The sequence below is a fragment of the Anomaloglossus baeobatrachus genome, chromosome 1 (assembly GCF_048569485.1).
Source record: "Anomaloglossus baeobatrachus isolate aAnoBae1 chromosome 1, aAnoBae1.hap1, whole genome shotgun sequence".
Classification (NCBI taxonomy): domain Eukaryota; kingdom Metazoa; phylum Chordata; class Amphibia; order Anura; family Aromobatidae; genus Anomaloglossus; species Anomaloglossus baeobatrachus.
The window spans coordinates 486,206,207-486,222,039 of NC_134353.1; positions in this window are offsets into that span (position 1 = coordinate 486,206,207).

Consider the following 15,833-nt stretch of genomic DNA (forward strand, 5'->3'; position numbering starts at 1 on the left):
GGCAACCACAAACGTTAGTGGCTTGTAAATATGTTGTGTTTTTGCAGCTCCCACCGTTACCGCCTCTGGAGAGGCAGGTTGGAGGGAGGGCCCGCAGTGGAGCAGGCTGGGGCCCAGCCACCACAGGAACCGGTGGCTATCCTCTGGAGGGGAAGGACAGATCCCGCTCGGGTAACTTGGTGCTGGACTGGGGTCAAGGGGTGCTGCCTGTTTCTTAGGGGCAGCATCAGGGCCAGGTTACTTGGGTGGGAGAAAGCGGCAGCCGCAACCGTTACCGTAACGTTTAAGAAAAGTGCCTCCCGTTGTGGGATGATGTTACTATAATTGTATGTGTTACCGTTTTTTATCTTTTTCAGAAAAATAAAACCGGTGTTGGACGGGCAGCCCGCGGACGGTCTGCATTTTGCTAAGGGGGAATGTGACGCCCTGGGCAAGCCAGGGGTCACAGGTAATGACACCACCACACCCTACACCCCGGATAGGTACACCAAAGCTAAACCAGAAACCCTTGTTGCCTTCCTCCAGGGGCTGATGTCCACACCAGGGGGTGGGCCAGGCGGTTGGCTCCGCCCACCGAGGAGTTCACAGTCCTGGAGGCGGGAAAACCAGGCAGTTGAAGGGAGATAGAGTTTGAAGTGAGAGTGAAGTGGTAGAGGAGCAAGTGAGAGGAGTTGAAGTGAAGGAGAAAGTGACAGTTTGGAAAGCCTGAAGTTTGTCCGGGTGTGTGCCCCGGACTGAGACAGCAAGGTTAGCAGACGGCGGTGACCGTCTGCAGTGGAGGCTGATCGGAGTTGCCGTAAGGACCGTGGACGGGTGGTGGCCCGGCGGTACCGGACCGGTACACAAGGAGAAGCCAGAACCATTGGCAGGGGCCTTTCGGATCCCGGCAAGGCTAGGAGTCGCCGTGAATTTTCCAAATCCGTCAGTGAAGGGGACCTCCGGGTCTCCAAACAACCAAGTCCCGATTGAAGGCAACAGTCCAACCGTATGAGAGAGACACCGCCACCGCCAAGGCACAAGTTTCTCAGGGCCAGCGCCTGCGGGCAAAGAGGGGCTCCTCCGGCCCATATCCAAGTCGGGGAGCGGATTACCGGTGGGAACCCATCGCAACCAACAGAAGTACTAGGTGCAGGGAAAGGGACAGTCACCGTTAACTACCGGGGAAAAGCAACAGCAGCCGTCCGTGGAAACTGTCTTTCCAGCCGTGTGATTTACCGAGAACTGTGTCAACGTCTCAGGCTGAGTGAGTACCACTGTGCCGTACGGCACAGCGCTGCCCCCGCGACCCTGCACCTCACCAGGCCCCGCACCCGGCCTGCCATCCACCCCTACCCCATCACCGGGCCCCGGGACAACCAACCCCCTACCCACGGAGGGGAGAAATAACAACAAAGCTGCTCCTTGTCACCGCTCCCGGGATCCCCATACAGAGCAGCGGTGGTGCCCACACAATCACCACAACCGTGGGTGGCGTCACGGACAACAATAAATCCCCAAAACCAATCCCCTTTTCACTCACGGGCGAGGAGCGCCGCTCGAGTCCCCAGGATCTGGCCCATCGCTCGAGCCACCGAGCAGCAGAGGCAGCAGCAGCAGCGGCAGCCGGACCCGAGCAGTGGGAGAGCGCAGCGTCCCCTCCTCCGCCCGCGACAGTATATACTATGTTACCGCTTTATAACGAAAATTAATAAGAAAAGAAAGAGAAAGGTATATATCCCCATCAGCAGTCAGTGTCCACTGTGCTCCCAGATGGAAAAGGAGAGGTTGGCAACTGGAAGGTTAGGTGGAGGATACAGAGCTGTGTGGCTATGAAACTAATAGTAGCCTGAACCGAGTTAGACGCCACTCGGATCTGGAGACTGGGAGCCCTGTTAGCGTCACAGGATCAACACGCCCACCCAGCCCAGGAACTCCCTGTTAACATCACAGGGGCCATTGAGTACGCTGACCATGTGCATTGGGGCCACACCTGTGGACAGCAGGCGCATCAGCAGCAGCAGGCCTGTTAATGCTACTGGGCTGCACAAGCAGGACTGGTAGGACAGGAGCTGGTCTTAACCGTTCTGCGTTACCAACTGTGGTGGCGGCCTGCATCGACGCCCTATCCCTGGCTACCTCTGGCCTAAAGCCGCAATGGGTTCAACACATGGAGGTGTGCTCTTTCGGAGCATAATAGAAGACTGCGCACCTCCTTGTTGGCTCCAGCCCGTTTTATAACCTGGGTCCGCCCCAAACCAGGGTGGACCACAATGCACCTCCTGGAGACAAAAGCAGAGTGACACGTCATGAGTGGCATAACTAGCGTCCTATTTGGAACCGCAACTTCAATAATGACCTCATGGCTGCCACGACACAAACACCTCACCAGTCATCGTCTGACCATCAATAATGAGGTGACAAGTCATAGGGGCGGGCCTCTGCAAGCCATTTGGGAGTGGCCTGGCCAAATTGTCAGGACACCTGATGCCCTGTGGTGTATATGGGCCCCCCACATCAGGGGCAGGGCCAAAGAGTTCATTACCGGACCTAGTCTCTGATGCAGTAAGTGTCTGAGCATGCTCAGTAGCATGAAATACAGTCTCTGAAAAAAAACTATCAGCTTTAGCATGGTGTCTAGGCACAAAACAGGACTTAGACCCGGCACGGAGGGCAAGTACCTGTGCAAAGAGGCTTTTCGCACTAAGTGTGGGAGCATGCACTGTATCCCGAAATAAAGACTTAGCCTCAGGAATGGCACAGTCAGGCTGAGCATACTCACTAGGCGAAACACTGTAGTTCGGCTACGGCTGGGGTAAATCGGCACACGCATGCGCACTAGCTGCCTCTCCACACTTAGACGTGGAGGAGAAATTGCTCTTCGGGTGTGGACTTGGAGATGCTGTCTATGAACAGAAGGAAAAGCTAAAGGTGTGTGTTACAGCAAGGAGCCACTGCGGAAACACTTCATTCAATTGTGAGGGGAGTCATTTTGGAGTTTGATGAGGAGTACCGTAACGGCAGTGAGCAGCATCCTGTGCCACAGACCAACATTCTTACGGTACTGTCTATACTGCTTACCGTGAGAGGAGCGTAAAGTCTGTATTTCTGGCAACTGGACATCACAGTACCCGGGTACGGTAGGCTGTGCCCAGACAATAATGCGGGCACGCAACACTTTGTTTTATTAGCAAAACACATATCTGTTCTGGGTAGGCTGACTATTTATAGACAATAAGACTTGCTGCCTCTGCACTGTCAAATTGTCACGTACACTTTAAATCATAGCGGGACAGCGACACATGTTTGCATTGACTGTTGATTTTCAAGATTTCCATGACTGTGTTGCACAGCTGTGTGGTTTGCATTCACACTGTTATCATCTGCCTTATCTGTGAGGCTTTAGCTAACAAGAGTATTCAGGGGGGGTAATGTGTTTTGTCTATGTTTACGTAGATAACAGGGAAGCTCTTGTGATGTGCCACTGGTAAGTCGTGTTCGCACACACACACACACACACACACACACACGCACAAACAGACAATTACTGCTACGCAGAGGGATTAGCAGGTAGTAGGCAACAGAATAGATTGTTCAATTATTTAAATTGTATGCATGGTTCTTATTGTTTGTTTTGGTAAAGTTAAACAATCATTTATCAACCCAACTGACTAGAGTCCTTTTCCTGTTGCCTGGTTTTGCTGCATACTGGGGAGCCCAACCTTGAACACGACTTAAAATGAAGCATAAGTCGCAATGTGAATTTCACTGTGCTACAATGCGGCCTAGCGTGCCTGTGCAACCACCGCCTGCCCCATCAAGTGTATCTGCGTGCTCTTCATCCTCTGTGACTGGGGACAGCAGTCTCACATGGTTTTTCACACTGAACTTCCACCCCTTTACACGCAACAGGGAGTGTTATTGTCAGGTCATCACTTGTGTTGGAAGTGGAAACAGAACGTATTGTTGAGCTGTCAGACATCGAGAAAACCAACATTGCATGCAGGCTACATTATATCCACACCTGCACCTTCGTCACAGATTGGCTGGACTACCTGCATTTATTAATTGCATTCCAGAAATGGAAATGAGTGTAGAATGCACATGTGTTGTACCTTGCTTGACAATTTTAGGAAGGCAGAAAAAGAGTCAGCTCTTTGGGCAAATTAAATAGCGTGGCAAAAGTGGACAGGTGGGTACAGTGGCTGTGTTCTGTGGGTACCAGGACAGTAAAGGAAGCCTCACTTTCTATCCCTCTGAATGATCAAATGCAGCAAGGAATTCCCTGAGTTTGCTATAAAATTAGCGTAGCTAAATGTGCATGAGGGTGTCATGCAGAGGTGCTGGAAATAGATTTGCACCGGTGGGACACTAATGGAATACAACAGCCAGTTCTTGTATGCCACTAAATGGCAGTTTTTTTTGCTATTATTATAGCTTATTAAAAACAGAGCAGGAGGGTGTCATGCAGAGGTGCTAGAAATAGCTTTGCACCAGTGGGACAATAATGAAATAAAACAGCCACTTCTTGTATGCCACTAAATGGCAGCAATTTTTGCTATTATTATAGCTTATTAAAAACAGAGCAGGAGGGTGTCATGCAGAGGTGCTAGAAATAGCTTGGCACCAGTGGGGCACTAATGGAAGTCCAACAGCCACTATTAGGATGCCACTAAGTTCACTCAGTGTTTGCTAGTATAATGGCTTAGTAACAATGAGTTTGAGTGTGCAATGCAGGCAGACATGCTGCAAATATCTTTGCACTAGTGGGACAATACAGAAGTCCAAAAGCCACATTTAGGATGCCACTAAGTTCACTCAGTGTTTGCTAGTATAATGGCTTAGTAACAATGAGTTTCAGTGTGCAATGCAGGCAGACGTGCTGCAAATATCTTTGCACTAGTGGGACAATACAGAAGTCCAAAAGCCACGTTTAGGATGCCACTAAGTTCACTCAGTGTTTGCTAGTATAATGGCTTAGTAACAATGAGTTTCAGTGTGCAATGCAGGCAGACGTGCTGCAAATATCTTTGCACTAGTGGGACAATATAGAAGTCCAACAGCCACGTTTAGGATGCCACTAAGTTCACTCAGTGTTTGCTAGTATAATGGCTTAGTAACAATGAGTTTGAGTGTGCAATGCAGACAGACGTGCTGCAAATATCTTTGCACTAGTGGGACAATACAGAAGTCCAACAGCCACTTTTAGGATGCCACTAAGTTCACTCAGTGTTTGCTAGTATAATGGCTTAGTAACAATGAGCTTGAGTGTGCAAAGGGCAGGAGGGTACAGTGGCAGGGTTGTGGATCTGGGTAGAGGAAAGGAAGCCTGCCTTTCTATCCCTCCTAATGGGGAAATGCAGCGAGGAAATCCCTGACCTTAGCTACACAGATGCTGTCATCTTGTGTAGCTGTTAAACTCGGTTTTCACGGCCCTGACTGTCACCTATGGCTCTGACCCTGCCGGTATTAGCCCTTAAAAGGACTAATAGAAACTTCTATCCCTATTCTGTACAGCGCTGTGTATAGAGCGTACACAGCAGTATCGGAGACAGGAGCTGCGTGAGAGGTGACTGACACCCAGACGCAGAAGGCAGATAATGGCGTGCTGGAGGAAAATGTCCGTTTTTATAATGCAGGGACATGTTACATGGACATCCTATCACACATGCCGTTGCTTCTCTGGCTAAAAGTCCACTTAGCTGTGTGTGTGTCTGGGATTGGCTGACATGCTGGCCCGCCCCACTACACATGCGCGCTTAGGAAAGGAAGACAAGGAGAAAAAAAAAAATGGCGATCGCCATTATCCATACAGCAGTGATCTGAATGCCCTGTTCCCGCACACTATACACTGAAATTTCATAATAGTGTGAGTCACAGAGTGACTTACACTATTACAGCGGAAAGCCAGCTAGTAATTAGCTGGTCTTTTTGCTGCTAGAAACGTTCTCGAACGTATCTAGAACTATCGAGCTTTAGCAAAAAGCTCGAGTTCTAGTTCGATCTAGAACAGCCCCCAAAATCACTCGAGCCGCGAACTGGAGAACCTCGAACCGCGAACCGCGCTCAACTCTAGTTAACACTGGTCAGATTTCCAAAATATGGTCTGGTCAATAAGGTCAAAATTGACTCCTTCACTAAGGGGTTAATAATATCTTATGTCACATTTGAAACCACAGTTTGTGGATAACCATGTTTTATTGATTAAATCACAGAGAAGCTTGGTGAGAGATGCTGGCAGGGGCGGATTGATTGTAGTTGCAAAAAGTGCACCGCAATTGGGCCCCCGCTGCAAAGAAGCTTACTGACGCTAGTGCATATATCAGCTGGATGTTCGTCCAAGGTCCGCTGCCATCGAATCAGAGACTGTTTGTTGACGTATGTGTGCCTGTCAAGTGTGGCACATGGCAGTGACATTATGAGCTGCCCATCGCTTGCAAACTGTAGTCAGCTGCTGGCTTCTGTATCCGCTACAAAAGAGGACGCCAAGCATCGTGAAAGTAGATTTGTTTATTTTTTTTACATGTAAAAGACCATCAGCAGAATGGGGAACATATATATATCAGTATGGGCCCAAGATGGGAGACATACCGTATTTTTCGGACTATAAGACGCACCGGACCATAAGACACACCCTGGTTTAGAGGAGGAAAATAGGAAAATAAAATTTTAAGCAAAAAATGTGGCCATGGCACACTGTTATGGGGCGAGGATCTGCTGCTGACACTATTATGGGGGTAATGTCCCCAAATTCTCTACTAAGGTACCCATCTTGGTAATGATAATGATCCTCCTGCCTTGTATACTTGTATATAATCCCCATCCTTGTGTGTGTGTGCGTGTGTGTATATATATATATATATATATATATATATATAAATATATGTCCCTCATCCTGGTATAGCCCCCATCCTGCTACATAGCGCCATCCTGGTATATGCCCTCATCCTACTATATACCCCCATCCTGCTATATACTGCCATCCTGGTATATGCCCTCATCCTGCTATATATCCCCATCCTGGTATATACTGCCATCCTGGTATATGCCCTCATCCTGCTATATACCCCCATCCTGCTATATACCTCATCTTGGTATATGTCCAGCATCCTGTGGCACACAAAAAAAATAAACATTTATACTCACCTTTCCTCACTCCAGCAGCATCGCTTGTCCTCCTGTCTGAGCCAGCAGCAGCGCCGCTGACCTGTGTGGAGCCCTCACTGTTCCCCTGCAGCATCGCAATGTCTTCCTGTCTGCCGCCCGCAGATGTGTGTGGAGAGCGGTGAGCACAGCGATGACGTCATCGCTGTGCGCACCGCTAGTCTCCACATACAGCAGTGGCCGGCCGACAGGAGGACATCGCGATACTGCATTCAACGGTGACGGGTGAGTATAATTATTCACTGCGCCCCACACTGATGATGATGCGCGGGGAGCAGTGAATATAGCCGCACATGATCACTCCAGGCTGTAGTTGCCAGGGGTGATCACGCGGGCCGGCTGTTTACTATGCGTGCATTTCCCGCCCATCATCCCGCCCACCTGTCAGCGCCGGCTTCAGGAGATGATTGGCGAGAGGGTGCATATGAAATGAGCGGGGGCTCATGGTCACGGCAGGTGCTGCTACAGCCTGCGCATGCCACCGATGACCTGCTCCACCGCAGCACCCTCATTTCCCGCAGCCATGCCCTACATTCAAACTATAAGACGCACTCCACACTTTCCCAAACATTGGGGGGAAAAAATGCATCTTATAGTCCGAAAAATATGGTGTATACCCGGATGGGGAACAGTTGTCGCGGGCGGGGAGGAGGGTGTCAGCACACCGCGCTCACCCCTTCTGCTTGGGTCCGGCAGCTGCTCAGTGGTGGCTCGAGCTGTGGGCCGGATCCCGGGGTGTCTCGAGCGACACTCCTCGCCCGTGAGTGAAAGGGGTTTGTTGGGTGTGGGGATTGTTATAGTTCGTGACGCCACCCACGGTTGTGGTGATTGCACCACCGCTGCTCTGGATGGGGATCCCGGGGATGGTGATGGGAGCAGCCAGGTGTTGTGTTGCCCCTCCGTGGGTAGGGGTTGGTGATCCCGGGGCCCGGTGAAGAGATGTGAAGTGTAGGGGCTGGAGGGCGCAGGGACGCGGGGGCAGCGCTGTGCCTTGCGGCACTGTGGTACTCACTCAGCCTGAGACACGGACACAGTTTGTACGGTAAACCAACGGCTGGTAGGACGGTCCCACAGACGGTTGCACCTGCACTCCCGGTAGGTGACGGTGACGTCTCTCTTCCTTGCACCTGTTTGACTGATGGTAGCGGTGGATTCCCTCCGGTTACCCGCTCCCCGACTGCAATCTGGGCCGGAGGAGCTCTACACTTTGCCCGCAGGCGCTGGCCCTGGGGAAACTGGTGCCTTGGCGGTGGCGGTGTCTCCCCGGTAATGGTCGGGCTGTTGCCGTCAATCGGGACTTTGTTGCTGGGGGATCTGCGTCCCCTTCACTGACGGATTCGGCAAATTGGGTGACTCCTAACCTTGCCGGGGTCCGAGAGGCCCCTGCCCTGGTGCTGACTGTCCTTCGGAACACTGCTCCAGACCACCGGGCACACAGCCAACGGGGTCCTTCCAGGAACTTCCAAACGGTCCCCCTCCGGACAGTCACCGCCGTCGCTGACCTTGCTGTTCTAGCCCTACACACAGCTGGGCTCTCAGGCTCTGCGCACTCTCTGCGCTCTCTCCACTTCTTGCTTTCCTCCTTTTTCACTTCTCTTACTTTCACTTGCTGTTTACTTAAGCTCGTCCCTGAGCTGACTGCACTCTTGCCCTACCCGGGCTTCACTGCCTGGTAACTTCCTGCCTCCAGAGTTGTGAGCTCCTTGGTGGGCGGAGCCAACCGCCTGGCCCACCCCCTGGTGTGCATCAACAGACTCTTGGAGGAAGGCAACAAGGATTTCTGGTTAGCAGGTGTGCCTACCTGGAGTGTGGGGTGTGGTGGTGTTGTTATCTGTGTCCCCTGGCTTGCCCAGGGCGACACATTCCCCCTTAGCAAAATGCAGACCGTCCGCGGGCTGCCGTCCTACACCGGTTTTATTTTTCTGTAAAAAGGGGATAACAGGGTTAAACAAACATGCATAACATTTTTAATCAACTCTTCCCAAGACGGGAGGCACATTTTACTTTTAACGTTTCAACGGTGTACGGTTACGGTTTCCGCTCTCTCCCACCCAAGCAACCTGGCCCTGATGCTGCCCCTAAAACCCAGGCAGCACCCCTTGACCCACAGTCCAGCACAAGTCACCCGAGCGGGATCTGTCCTTCCCTCCAGAGGGTAGCCACCGGTCCCTTTGGTGGCTGGACCCTGGCCTGCTCTGCTCAGGGCCCTCCCTCCAACCTGCCTCTCCGGAGGCGGCATTGCGGAAACGGTAACGGTACCCAACATATTTACAAGCCACTAACGTTTGTGGTTGCCCTGCAGAGTTCACGGGCTTGTCCATGGCTAGTTCCCATGCATCTTTAAACTTTTAACGGTCCCCACGGGGACAACGGTGCCGGCTCCAGCCGGTTGCAAATCAACAAAATAAATCAGGTGACTTCTTCGGATCATTTTCATCATTGGCAAAACTTTCAAACTTTCAGAACTTTTCAAACAGACACACAACACTCTTTTACATTTGCGGGCCCCTCTTACTCATAGAACGGTCTCCCTGTACCTAAGTGGAGGTCTACCTAGGTTGGAACGGGTGGACCTTCGGGGCCCGGTGTCAGTGGTGCTAGACAGTGGGGTAGAGGGAACAATCGGTTCCTCCTCCCTGCTATAGTGTGGGGCAGGCGGAGGTGCAGGGGGGCTGGGTACAGGTTCATCCCTGGGCACTGGCACTGGTTCTGGCTCACGGTTAACTGCTTCCACTACTTCTTCATCCACGGGTTGTGGGAACAGTATTACTGGAAGAATCACCGCGCCGTTCTGTGTAGGCCAGTTTGCTGGGAAGTCACCCATTACAGTGTGGATTACCTCTGCTGCCTTTTCCACTGGTGGAGGAACCGGTACTTCAGCCTCTGCTTTCAACGCTGGGGGGCATTTCTTTAGATGGTCCCGAGAAACTGTGGCCAGGGTGCCCCCTTGGTCACGACTGATCTGGTAGGTTTTCCCATTGTCTCACTCGGTGGGTTGTACGACGTAAGGGACTTGCTCCCACTGGTCATCCAGTTTGTGGGCTTTTCTCTTCCGTTTCAGCACCACATCTCCTGGCTGGAAAGGACCTGCAGGCGCCTTCTGGTTGAACCGGTGCTCTTGCTGTTCTCGACTTCGACTGAGGTTTTTCTCCACATACTCCTGGATTTGCCGGTACTGGGCCCTCCTCCGACTTTCCCACTCTGCCGTTGAAGGGAGTGCTTCCGGAGCCTCCAACCCCATCTCCAGATCCACCGGCAGGCGGCCAGGCCGGGCCCTCATCAGATACGCTGGGGTGCACTTCGTCGAGCTGGATGGGATATTATTGTACATGTCGACCAAGTCGGGTAACTTTTCCGGCCACATGTTCCGTTCTTCCAGCGGTAGCGTCTTGAGGAGCCCCAGGACCAAGTGATTCATTTTCTCGCACATGCCGTTGGTTTGGGCGTGGTACGGAGTGGTCCGGATCTTCTTGCAGCCGTACAACTGGCAGAATTCATGAAACACTTCTGCTTCAAAAGCCGGGCCTTGGTCAGTCAGCACCTTCTCGGGGTACCCATGGGGTCGGCAAAAATAGGCCTGGAACGCTCGGGCAGCGGTTCGACCAGTCAAGTCCTTAACGGGGACTACCACCATGAATCTTGAGTAGTGGTCTACCATGGTCAACGCGTAGGTGTACCCACTTCGGCTAGGGGTGAGTTTGACATGGTCCAGGGCGACCAGCTCCAGCGGCTGATGGGTGACTATGGGATGTAACGGTGCCCTCTGGCTAGTCTCGTCCTTTCTCCTCAGTGTACAAGGACCGCACTCTCGGCACCAGGCTTCCACCGATTCACGCATCCCACTCCAATAGAACCGCTCCCTCAACAGCATCTCCAGCTTCTTCCACCCGAAGTGGCCAGCACCATCATGGTATGCCCGCAGGACGGTAGCAACCTCAGCTTGAGGAACGATCAACTGGCATATTTTCTCATGGGTCTTTGGGTTGATCAGCTCACGGTACAGCCTCCCTTGGTGTAGGTAGAGCCGTTTTCGTTCTTTCCACAAGCGTTGGGCTTCGGCTGGAGCGGCAGGGTCTATTCCCATAGCACCTTGTTCCACCAGGGTCTTGACAAGGCGGACAGCCGGTGCTTGGTCCTGGGCGTCCTGCCACTCTTGACTGGGCCGCGGGTCCAGGTCCGCCCGTTGCTGACATACTTGTACCTTCTCAGTAGGCGGCTGGTGAAACGCAGGCAACTCAATCTCCTCGAGGTCGTCATCCTCACACCCCTCTTCTGACAAATGGGGCATCCGGGAGAGTGCATCTGCATTGATGTTGACACGGCCAGCTCGGTACTTTATGGTGAAATCATAGTTGGCTAACCGGGCTACCCACCGCTGCTCCAGCGCGCCCAACTTGGCCGTGTCCAGGTGAGTTAGCGGATTGTTGTCCGTTAACGCGGTGAATTTTGCCGCCGCCAGGTAGTGGCGGAACCGCTCTGTGATAGCCCACACCAACGCCAATAGCTCGAGCTTGAAGGAGCTATAGTTCTCAGGGTTCCTCTCGGTCGGCCGGAGTTTTCGGCTGGCGTAGGCAATCACCTTCTCCTTCCCATCCTGGACCTGGGACAAGACCGCTCCTAGCCCCACGTTACTGGCGTCCGTGTGGAGGATGAACGGGCGCCCATAGTCAGGGTACGCCAAGACCTCTTCTCCGGTCAAGGCCGCCTTCAACTGGCCAAAGGACTCCTCATGCTTGTCCTCCCACAACAGTGGGGCTCCAATAGGTCTACCACCTTTGGTCTGTCCCACGAGGAGATCTTGCATGGGGGCAGCCATCTTCGTGTACCCCTTTATAAAGCGCCGATAGTACCCCACCAGACCCAGGAACTGCCTTACTTCCCTCACTGTGGTTGGTCTCGGCCAGCTCTGGATGGCAGTGATCTTCTCCGGGTCGGGGGCGACACCATCCGCACTCACCACGTGTCCTAGATACTGCACCCTGGGTTTCAGCAGATGGCACTTCGAGGGCTTCAACTTCATCCCGAACTTGGCAAGGGACGCGAACACCTCGGCCAGGTGCTCCAGATGGGCCTCATACGTCTGGGAATAAACAATCACATCATCCAAATACAGCAGGACGGTCTCGAAGTTTAAATGTCCCAGACAGCACTCCATCAACCGTTGGAAAGTCCCGGGGGCATTGCACAGCCCAAACGGCATGCTATTGAATTCGCATAGCCCCATCGGGGTGGTGAAGGCGGTCTTCTCCCGGTCCTCGGGGGCCACGGCCACTTGCCAGTATCCGCTGGTGAGGTCAAGGGTCGAGAAGTAGTTTGCAGTTCTCAGTGCAGCCAAAGATTCTTCAATACGAGGCAATGGATAGGCATCTTTATGGGTTATCTGGTTGATCTTCCGGTAGTCCACACACATCCGCATGGTACCATCCTTCTTCTTGACCAGTACCAACGGAGCGGCCCAGGGACTACAACTGTCCCGAATAACCCCTGCCTCCTTCATATTCTTCAACATATCCTTGGCACACTGATAATGTGCAGGGGGAATAGGTCTGTACCTCTCTTTGATAGGGGGATGTTCACCCGTGGGAATGTGGTGTTGGACCCCCTTGATCTGCCCAAAGTCTAGGGGGTGCTTACTGAAAACCTGTTCGTACTCCTGCACTACCCTGTGTACCCCTGCCCTGTGATGTGTAGGGGTATCATCAGTGCCCACATGTAGCTGTTGGTGCCACTCCTTGGTGTCCCCCTGGGGTGGGGAAGTGCTGGTGGTAGGTGGGAGTGTGGATGGACGGGCTTCCTGGATAGTGTGAGGGTCTAGGGTGAGCAGTTTGGCAATGGTGGCATACCGGGGAAGCCTAACCTCCTCTTCCCCACAGTTTAACACTCTCACAGGCACTCTCCCTTTCTTCACATCTACCACCCCTCGGGCGGCCACTACAGTGGGCCAGTGCTCAGAAGGCATGGGCTCCATCATTGCAGGGTAGTCACGCCCCTGAGGCCCTACTGCTGCCCTACACCAGATCATCATCTCACTTCTAGGGGGCACAGTCAATGGAGCAACATCCATCACTCGCACTCCACCAATCTCCCCTCCGGTTGAGCTTACATGCTGGCGGTACATCAGGGCGCGGATCTCACGTTGCACAGCCCTCTGCCGGCTCCCCGCCGCCGTGGCGGCTAGCTGCTGCAAAAGGTTCAGCACATCAGCCATGCAGTGTTCCATCACATTGGTCCCCAACACTATTTTCGGGTTATGATCACTAGGCTCATTCATGATCACAATCATGCCCTGGTGTTGCAGTTCAGCTTGCCCCACTGTCATAGCCACCTCTTTATACCCCACCTGGGTCAATGGAAGTCCATTAGCGGCAATCAAATTTATACTATTGTCTGGAGGCGCTAGCTCGTCTGTGGCCCAATATCGCTGATACAATGTGTACGGTATGGTAGTTACCTGTGATCCAGTGTCCAAGAGAGCCATCACGGGTATGCCGTCCACAGCCACAGGGATGATAGGGCGGGCCCCGACGTATCGGTCTCGCCAGTCCGGGGGGCCACGGTGTTCTACTCCTGAGGATTGGCCCGGGGCCCCAGGGGTTGCTCGTTTAACGGGCACTGTCGGTAAACATGGCCCGGCTTACGGCACTTGTAGCAGATTGGAGGTCTGCTCCGCGGGTTGTTAGCGCTTCTCTGCTGCATCCAGGGAACATCTTCGGGACTGTCAGCAAGCTGTATCTGCGCTGGGGGCTGAGATCTGGTCAGAGGTTGTAGTGCAGCAAGGATTTTAGCAAGGTCTCCATCCAGGCGACGGACCTGGGCTGCCAGTTCTTCCACTGCGCTGCTCGAGGCTGCAGGTAGTAAGGAGGTTGGTTTGGCTGGGGCCGCCACAACAGGAGCTGTCTCGACGGGCCACGGGACAGGTTCCAGAACTTCAGCAGCTGGGGGCTGTAGTGCTTTGATAGCTCGCTCCTTTAACACAGCAAAGTGCACATCAGGGTGTTCCAGAGCCCACAGCCGGAGTTGTTTACGATCCTCAGGGGACCTCATCCCCTGTGCGAATTGCTCCACTAACATCTTGTTGCTATCCGCCTCATTAATAGAGTTCACCCGCTTTAGCGTGCGGAGGGCGGTCTGCAGACGTAGGGCATAGTCCCGAATGCTATCCCCGGCTCGCTGCCGGCACTGGTAAAACTGCATCCTCAGCTCAGCTTCAGTCCGGGTCTCGAAGGCAGTCTGTAGCTTCTCAAAGATGATGGCTACAGAGAGCCGGTCCCCCTCGGCCCAGGTCTCCGCTTCCTGCTCCGCCGCACCGGTTAACTGGCCCAGCACTATCGCTGCACGTTGCTTATCAGTCAGGGGGTACAGCTCTAGCAACGGGTTAAGCTTTTTCCGGAAGGCCTGCAAGGCATCCGGTTTCCCGTCATACTGCGGTAGCCAGGCAGCTCCGGGTGCATAGGGCAAGGAAAACGGCATGACCTGAGCAAGCGCGGGGGCCGCGGCACCTCCCGCCAGTACGGCCGGGACCTGGGCAGGCCCATTCCCATCCGCGGGTGCCGCTGCGGCTGCGACCACCGCTCTTCCAGCGGCTCCGTCGGGCGCAGACATCTTGTTTCCGTCCCCCTTAGCTCTTTCCGGCCCCTCCTCTCTCGGGGCGGGGTTTTGGCCTTCGCGCCTCTACTGCTCGAGAAGACGCTCGAGCAGGAACTTTTCGCGCCAAAGATGGCGGCTTCTGAAATTTTTCTGCCGGATGCCTCCGGCGGTAACAAGGCGCACCTCTACCTGACGGCAGAGTGGTAAGATCCTGTTCGTGACGCCAAGTTGTCGTGGGCGGGGAGGAGGGTGTCAGCACACCGCGCTCACCCCTTCTGCTTGGGTCCGGCAGCTGCTCAGTGGTGGCTCGAGCTGTGGGCCGGATCCCGGGGTGTCTCGAGCGACACTCCTCGCCCGTGAGTGAAAGGGGTTTGTTGGGTGTGGGGATTGTTATAGTTCGTGACGCCACCCACGGTTGTGGTGATTGCACCACCGCTGCTCTGGATGGGGATCCCGGGGATGGTGATGGGAGCAGCCAGGTGTTGTGTTGCCCCTCCGTGGGTAGGGGTTGGTGATCCCGGGGCCCGGTGAAGAGATGTGAAGTGTAGGGGCTGGAGGGCGCAGGGACGCGGGGGCAGCGCTGTGCCTTGCGGCACTGTGGTACTCACTCAGCCTGAGACACGGACACAGTTTGTACGGTAAACCAACGGCTGGTAGGACGGTCCCACAGACGGTTGCACCTGCACTCCCGGTAGGTGACGGTGACGTCTCTCTTCCTTGCACCTGTTTGACTGATGGTAGCGGTGGATTCCCTCCGGTTACCCGCTCCCCGACTGCAATCTGGGCCGGAGGAGCTCTACACTTTGCCCGCAGGCGCTGGCCCTGGGGAAACTGGTGCCTTGGCGGTGGCGGTGTCTCCCCGGTAATGGTCGGGCTGTTGCCGTCAATCGGGACTTTGTTGCTGGGGGATCTGCGTCCCCTTCACTGACGGATTCGGCAAATTGGGCGACTCCTAGCCTTGCCGGGGTCCGAGAGGCCCCTGCCCTGGTGCTGACTGTCCTTCGGAACACTGCTCCAGACCACCGGGCACACAGCCAACGGGGTCCTTCCAGGAACTTCCAAACGGTCCCCCTCCGGACAGTCACCGCCGTCGCTGACCTTGCTGT